Source organism: Centruroides vittatus, unplaced genomic scaffold, assembly GCF_030686945.1.
Source record: "Centruroides vittatus isolate TY-2023 unplaced genomic scaffold, ASM3068694v2 contig_3283, whole genome shotgun sequence".
In the NCBI taxonomy this organism is placed as follows: domain Eukaryota; kingdom Metazoa; phylum Arthropoda; class Arachnida; order Scorpiones; family Buthidae; genus Centruroides; species Centruroides vittatus.
Window position 1 is genome coordinate 1 of NW_027122110.1, and position 7,821 is coordinate 7,821.

A 7,821-nucleotide genomic window follows, 5' to 3' on the forward strand; every position below is an offset into this window, starting at 1 on the left:
CCCTTTTCTAATATCATACTTATGTTCCTTCATCCTAATTCCTAAGTTTCTAGTAGTAACCCCCACGTACTCTTTATTAATACCTAACAGCTGGTTCTCGTAGGGGATCTTATACACACCTGCCTTATCTTCTTTTTTTAACTAATCCTTTATCGTTTCTAAGTATTTTATACAAATTCGGAGCCCTTTTTAAGATCACCCTTGCATCCTTCAAGCTTGCTATTTCTTTCATAATCCCTCCTAGATATTTATTGAATGTAAACAAATGCCTACAAACAGTAGCGCACGACCGTGATGGCCGATACGCGGAGCAACAATATTAATTAACGAACGCGCCCTTAATCACCCTTCGTTTTCGTTCTAGAGACAGCAGCTTTTGATCATTCCATAGGCTAAGTTTGCGAGAGTCGCGTGAGTATGTATGCATTTTTAAGTGTTTTTTTTTTTACTTATTTCAGTTTTACTTTTTGTGTTTTTTGTAACATGTGATTGTTAAATTCTCGTTTAGATCATCTGTTTTTAAACAGACGCAGGAAAATCGTTGGCTTTTTAAATAGGGAAAAGCTTAGCTAAAGTATCTCGATTTGTTTTCTTTCCTGATACCATCGCAATGTAAGTTACATTGCAATAGTTACATTATAATGTAACGTACTGTACATTATTTATTTGTTAAAAGTAATTTCAGAAACCTCTAAGATAAAAGTCGCAGAATTAGAAAATGAATCATCAGCCTATGATTCCAGTTGGCATAATAGTTTGATGAAGTGTTTTTCTTCACAAAACCTTAAAATTAACGAGAGAAAACCGTGAACAGTTGCAGGAAAACTTAACCACAACAAACAATATACTAAAAAAACATGTAAAAACTTTATTCGAAAACCAGACAAATGCTTTAAAAAGTGTAGAAAAAGACACAAGTGACGTCACTACGTCAGACTTTTCTAGAAATGTCGAAGAGCGGTTTATAGTGTAATCTTCCGATATAGCACTATCTCGTAGACTACGGTAAATTTAGTACAGTATATTGGAATTTCTAGATACACGTTTGCGACGCAAATTTGTTTCGGAACCGCAGGTATGTACTGTACCGACGATTAGAAATAGAAGCGTATCGTCAAGTTTGTAAAATAAGAACAACAAACTTATTGAATAAATCGACGCTATTTGTGATTGCAATTCGTTTGATTCCAGTCGGTTTCATCCTAAACATAATCATTTGTTGTATTTCGAACCGCAATATAACTACACCCGTGATGATGACAAAACCACTGGGAAGGGGTGACGGAACGTCGGAAATGGTCGTTATCGCTTCTCGGCCTATGGCTAAGATCGTTTATAAATATCTGTTCTGATCAGCTTAATATCTGATTCGCTTCTACAAGAAGCTTCGATATTAAACTGTTTTTTGGAAACTGGCGAAGAGTTGGAGCTTGCTCCTCCTTTGCCGCGGGTTGACTCGAAATTGCACTACTTTCGAGAATAGCCCACTACCCTGCGGGGTAATAGTTCAATAAAGACTAGAAAATTTCTCTTTCAGTTTTAGCCGAATAGTCGCTATTTCCATGGCTGCGTGTGCGCGCTCTCAACGTGGGCTTCGGGAATTTTAACAGTCCTTTTTTGCTTTGTTTCCGGAACAAAGTCGAATGGGTCAGTCGAATAACATGTTTAAAGGAGGACGCACACATGCGTCGTGGCAAGGAGAAAAGTTGGTTGAATTCTATCTTTCGCGGCGGTGGCGCCGCCAAGACGCATTTCTATCAGCCAATTATTATTATGCAAAATTCAAAATGAAAAGTTAATCACATCCCTTTATGTTCCGGGAATGCGGGAGGAAATTCGCTATGTTGCGCATGCAGTTTTTTCGTCTCAGACAATTCGTCGTTAAATAGGATTGTTCATGTAATTAAGCAATTCGGTAGAATGACAGGGATGTGTGTTAATGAACGTAAATGTAAAATAATGAATATTCGCCGATCTCTTGATTGTCGAATAAACTCGGTCAGTGGTGAGCAAACCTTTTCTAGTAATAGACCGAGTTTATTCGTCTTGTGATCGGCCCTAGGATGTATTCAACCACACAAGTAAGTGGATGCGTTTGCTTTATCAGATTATTCAACATATTAGTAAGCTGCAGCGAACATTTACAACATATCTTGCGGCTCATAGGTTCAAACGTTTTATGCCATAAAGATTTAAAAACGTTTGACTCAATCTGTTTTATATCTTCAGTCCTTAAACTTGTAACATATAATAAATACATTATTCTAGCAAAAATAACCTTGTTGACAATAATAGGCGTTCTGGTAAATAAAGCCAATTGATACTCCAATCATTTATCGCCTCTTTAATTTTATTCAATATTAAATTTAAATTTTTCTGATAGCTATTCGTTCCATACCACACGCCTAAAATATTTATGTCATCAGCTTTCTTGACACACGACATCACAACCAAGAGATCGGCGAATATTCATTATTTTACATTTACGTTCATTAACACACATCCCTGTCATTCTACCGAATTGCTTAATTACATGAACAATCCTATTTAACGACGAATTGTCTGAGACGAAAAAACTGCATGCGCAACATAGCGAATTTTCTCCCGCATTCCCGGAACATAAAGGGATGTGATTAACTTCTCATTTTGAATTTTGCATAATAATAATTGGCTGATAGAAATGCGTCTTGGCGGCGCCACCGCCGCGAAAGATAGAATTCAACCAACTTTTCTCCTTGCCACGACGCATGTGTGCGTCCTCCTTTAAACATGTTATTCGACTGACCCATTCGACTTTGTTCCGGAAACAAAGCAAAAAAGGACTGTTAAAATTCCCGAAGCCCACGTTGAGAGCGCGCACACGCAGCCATGGAAATAGCGACTATTCGGCTAAAACTGAAAGAGAAATTTCCTAGTCTTTATTGAACTATTACCCCGCAGGGTAGTGGGCTATTCTCGAAAGTAGTGCAATTTCGAGTCAACCCGCGGCAAAGGAGGAGCAAGCTCCAACTCTTCGCCAGTTTCCAAAAAACAGTTTAATATCGAAGCTTCTTGTAGAAGCGAATCAGATATTAAGCTGATCAGAACAGATATTTATAAACGATCTTAGCCATAGGCCGAGAAGCGATAACGACCATTTCCGACGTTCCGTCACCCCTTCCCAGTGGTTTTGTCATCATCACGGGTGTAGTTATATTGCGGTTCGAAATACAACAAATGATTATGTTTAGGATGAAACCGACTGGAATCAAACGAATTGCAATCACAAATAGCGTCGATTTATTCAATAAGTTTGTTGTTCTTATTTTACAAACTTGACGATACGCTTCTATTTCTAATCGTCGGTACAGTACATACCTGCGGTTCCGAAACAAACTTGCGTCGCAAACGTGTATCTAGAAATTCCAATACTGTACTAAATTTACCGTAGTCTACGAGATAGTGCTATATCGGAAGATTACACTATAAACCGCTCTTCGACATTTCTAGAAAAGTCTGACGTAGTGACGTCACTTGTGTCTTTTTCTACACTTTTTAAAGCATTTCTCTGGTTTTCGAATAAAGTTTTTACATGTTTTTTTAGTATATTGTTTGTTGTGGTTAAGTTTTCCTGCAACTGTTCACGGTTTTCTCTCGTTAATTTTAAGGTTTTGTGAAGAAAAACACTTCATCAAACTATTATGCCAACTGGAATCATAGGCTGATGATTCATTTTCTAATTCTGCGACTTTTATCTTAGAGGTTTCTGAAATTACTTTTAACAAATAAATAATGTACAGTACGTTACATTATAATGTAACTATTGCAATGTAACTTACATTGCGATGGTATCAGGAAAGAAAACAAATCGAGATACTTTAGCTAAGCTTTTCCCTATTTAAAAAGCCAACGATTTTCCTGCGTCTGTTTAAAAACAGATGATCTAAACGAGAATTTAACAATCACATGTTACAAAAAACACAAAAAGTAAAACTGAAATAAGTAAAAAAAAAAAACACTTAAAAATGCATACATACTCACGCGACTCTCGCAAACTTAGCTTATGGAATGATCAAAAGCTGCTGTCTCTAGAACGAAAACGAAGGGTGATTAAGGGCGCGTTCGTTAATTAATATTGTTGCTCCGCGTATCGGCCATCGCGGTCGTGCGCTACTGTTTGTAGGCATTTGGTGAAAGAAAGAAAATGATGGTAGCGCCCATACCATCCTATAGTATCGTGATAGAGGGAACTGTGATTTTATGCGTTTTTGGAGACAACGTGTACGTTGGACGTTCGGCGCCGCTTTCCTGTCAGCCTAGAAGTTTGACAATGGCGTTTGGAAAGTCAGTGGAATAGTGCTCGACATTCCAAACGCCATTGCCAAACTTCTAGGTTTACAGGAAAGCGGCGCCGAACGTCCGACGTACACGTTTTCGCGTTTAAAACTTCGACCTCAACCTCGCTAATAAGTGTTAGAAATAATCCCCATCTTCAGAATTCAAATAAATTTATGTCCATTCATGCCCTATTCACTAATTATCCTGTAAAAATTACTTTACAGGGTATACAAAATTTTTTTTTTCATTGACTAAGTCTATAACTAAATAAACAGTGCATAAAAAGACCTTTTTTTTCTTACTGATTAGTATTTTATATAGTTATTGATCTAGTCATTTATCTAAAGCATCTATGATCACTTGGGCATGCTTCATCTCTAACATAAATAATTTGCTATTTTATTTAGGAATGCTTTTTGCTAATACTCGCTGCTTGTGTCTATAAGATTTTAAGAATTGATTACTTTCAATTAATAACCGACGTTAGTCTGTTTAAAGGCTACTTCTGGATACTTGATTTAACTAAAATGTTTTAGTTTCAACGAAATTAAATTTTTCACATTAAAACAAAGTACAAGTAGAATTACAAAATCGTTTTATTTAAAAATGAAAATTTTTTTCATATTGATATGAGTAATGTAGACAAACTTAAAACATTGTATAGTGTAGTGTACTGTTACTAATCCAAACCATGTTTGTTTATTTTTCCATGAAATGCTTTGGTTAAAAATTTGTAAAACTAATATATACTACACATTTTAATGTAAATATATGTACCAAATATAGCATAAACGTTTTAATTCTTTATAAGCTAGGAGACCAGGACTGTGTTCAATAATGTACAATGTTAAGTAAGAAGTCTAATTGGCTAAGGAAAGAATTGTACTGAGTCAGCGAATAGTGGAAGAGTTAAAAATGATTATTCATTCATTGCCATTCATGCATCAAAAGCAATTTCAGTATGTAAAAAGTATGCCGACCGAACTATAGTGTAACCCTGATTATCCAAGCCAATGTGGACCAACGCTAACTTGAATAAAACAGACGGCTCGCTACTGTTGTCGTTGTGGGTGTAGCCAAACCCATGATGGACATGAATAAAACTGTTCTCTAAGTGCCCACAGGATAAAATGAAGAATATGTAAGCTATCGTAAAAGCTTGAAGTCTGGTACTGTAGGTCCAGACTTTTACCATTACGAGTAGTAAAGTCCGAAATCCCCGATAAAATGTCACATTTTGAGCTTTTACCGAGAAATATTGGTAAGTGTCCAGATATACCAATCAGCTTGGGTAATTTTTAATAATGACATAAATATTTTAAGAAGCCCTGGGCTACACAATATGATAAAACTTTTTTTATTCACGACCCCATTTATGATTGTGATTTTTTTCGTGACCCCCCAAAAAATATATAAAATAAAGATATATAAATATTTTGCAATATACATATGAAATACAATAAAAATATACATATATATTGAAGATATATACAGATTTGCAAAAACAATAATGGTGTACTACCGCAGTTCACTCTCGTGTTACAATGGAACAGAGACCACTGAATACACTGAAAAGCAACAACACTACACTAGTTCACACTACAATCAGTGTTGCTGAATCGTTGTCTCATTGCACCAGAAGTGACACAAAGTGCAACTCACGAAACCTACGACACACAGCATACCATTTTCACACACTCACAAATTATTTTCAATATTTTGCATTAAAATCTCGTGACCCCAAGATTTCGCTAAGCGACCCCAAATGGGGCTGCGACCCACAGTTTAAGAAGCCCTGGTGTAGCCCAAGAAGTTAAAAATTTTTAACATATTTATTCGAAGATAATGCTCATTAATTAACATAAACACCATGCTACATAAACAAAGACTTCCAGCACTGTACCCACATTGGGAGAGAAAATCAAAGATATAATCTTTGTGAGTTATAAACATTAAGGGTTCGATTTTAAACTTTCTGGGTAATTTTGAAAATAGAAATGCCACAAACACTATTGTGATGGCAGGCGCGATGTAAAGTTCGAAAAAGAAGTAAACGGTAGCCGAGTAGAATGAGACTGAATAGGGAATAAATTTAATTGAAAAGTATTGAATGATAGTGGATGATAGCGAGAAAAGATGTACCAACGCTTTACTTCTCTGTTTTGTATCCATAACGTGAGTTATAATTTTTAATTAAAGATTTTAAATCAAAATGATTTTCGTAATTATTTTTTCTAAACGAGTATTGGAGAATCTGACAGTAACAATTCGGGTGAAGTGATATCCTTCGCGAATAGTTGCAAAAGTTTTGCCATCCATAATTTAAGAAGCTCTAGTCTACGCCATCACCGCGAACCAAAATGGCAGCGGTTTTTCAGAGGGCCAAAAGCGAAAAATTCCGAAATTGTTAAAAGTTTTACGAATTTTTTTGCTTTATTTTTCTAACAGTGAAAACTTTCTAACTACTTTTTTTCTAATCAATTTTTGAATTCGTGAAAATGCGACATTGCAACTTCGAATGAAGGAAAAGGAAAGCAAAAGAATATTTTTTTTTAAAAAGTCAAATATCTTTAGACATTTTTGAAAAATTAATGCGGCACTTTTATAAAGTGCAACTAAAAAAAAAGAAAGTAATGGGCGAGTGGACTCCGTCTCCGCTCATTTCTGGCGGAGACCAGACCCTAAACACCGGAGTTCGATCGGAGGTTCGAACCTCACTCGGACGAGTTGGCAGCAGGAGTTTTTCCGGGTTTTCCTCCTTTCATATGACGCCTGAATAGGGGCCAGCTTCCCCACAAGTCCTCCCGGAAGGCACTTCTATCTCCCCTTCTCGCGGGGGCCGTCTCCTATAAGGCCGACTTTGGTCGCGTCCGTGACCTCTCCTCTGTCTTCTCGGATTGGCTGTCTTCTATAAGGCCGACTCTTCACACACTGTTCTATTCCGGCGTAAAGGCCTGAGTCGCCGCAGACGCCTCTAGAATACGAATCGAATACGAATACGAAAAAGAAAGTAAAAACAGGGGAACTTCCTTAGCGTTGCCTTGAACAGCACTTGCCGTTGTGGTATGCAAATCATTACGACGTATGAGAGATTGCAAGAAACTTCGCACGTTTTCCTTATTGAAGTTTATTCTAAGGTAAGCTAATTTTGAAAATTCTTAACTTTAAGATCCTCATCTAAACTCGAGATCGAAAAACCCCAGAAATTTTTCGGGAGGTAGTCTGTCCCTTACCACCAGGCCGCCCCATTGTGAGCCTATGGGCTTGGTAAGAAAGGCTAAGTGCCTTGAACGCGAAAGGAGATTTAAAAAATAAGAAATCCTTAACAAATGTATACAAGATACTGTCAAATGTAATCTTTATTTGTCGAAAATAAATTCAGTTTGGAGAAAGGATTAACGAAAATTTAGAAAATTCCAGTGGGGGACACTAATACGGGACAATTTCAAATTACGATGAATATGATTAATGGCACACTCATACTAACGTGAAAAAGTGTGCGCG

General features: G+C 36.7%; 2 non-coding genes across 2 annotated transcripts; one reads left to right on the top strand and one right to left on the bottom strand.

The window, feature by feature from the left end:
* The first annotated feature begins 1,304 nt into the window (after positions 1 to 1,304).
* On the top strand, positions 1,305 to 1,493 carry LOC136973713 (U2 spliceosomal RNA). The gene has a single exon (XR_010880537.1). It is a non-coding gene; the product is annotated as a U2 spliceosomal RNA (small nuclear RNA).
* A 1,446-nt stretch (positions 1,494 to 2,939) lies between these two features.
* Positions 2,940 to 3,128, bottom strand: LOC136973714 (U2 spliceosomal RNA). The gene has a single exon (XR_010880538.1). It is a non-coding gene; the product is annotated as a U2 spliceosomal RNA (small nuclear RNA).
* Between the last annotated feature and the right edge of the window lie 4,693 nt (positions 3,129 to 7,821).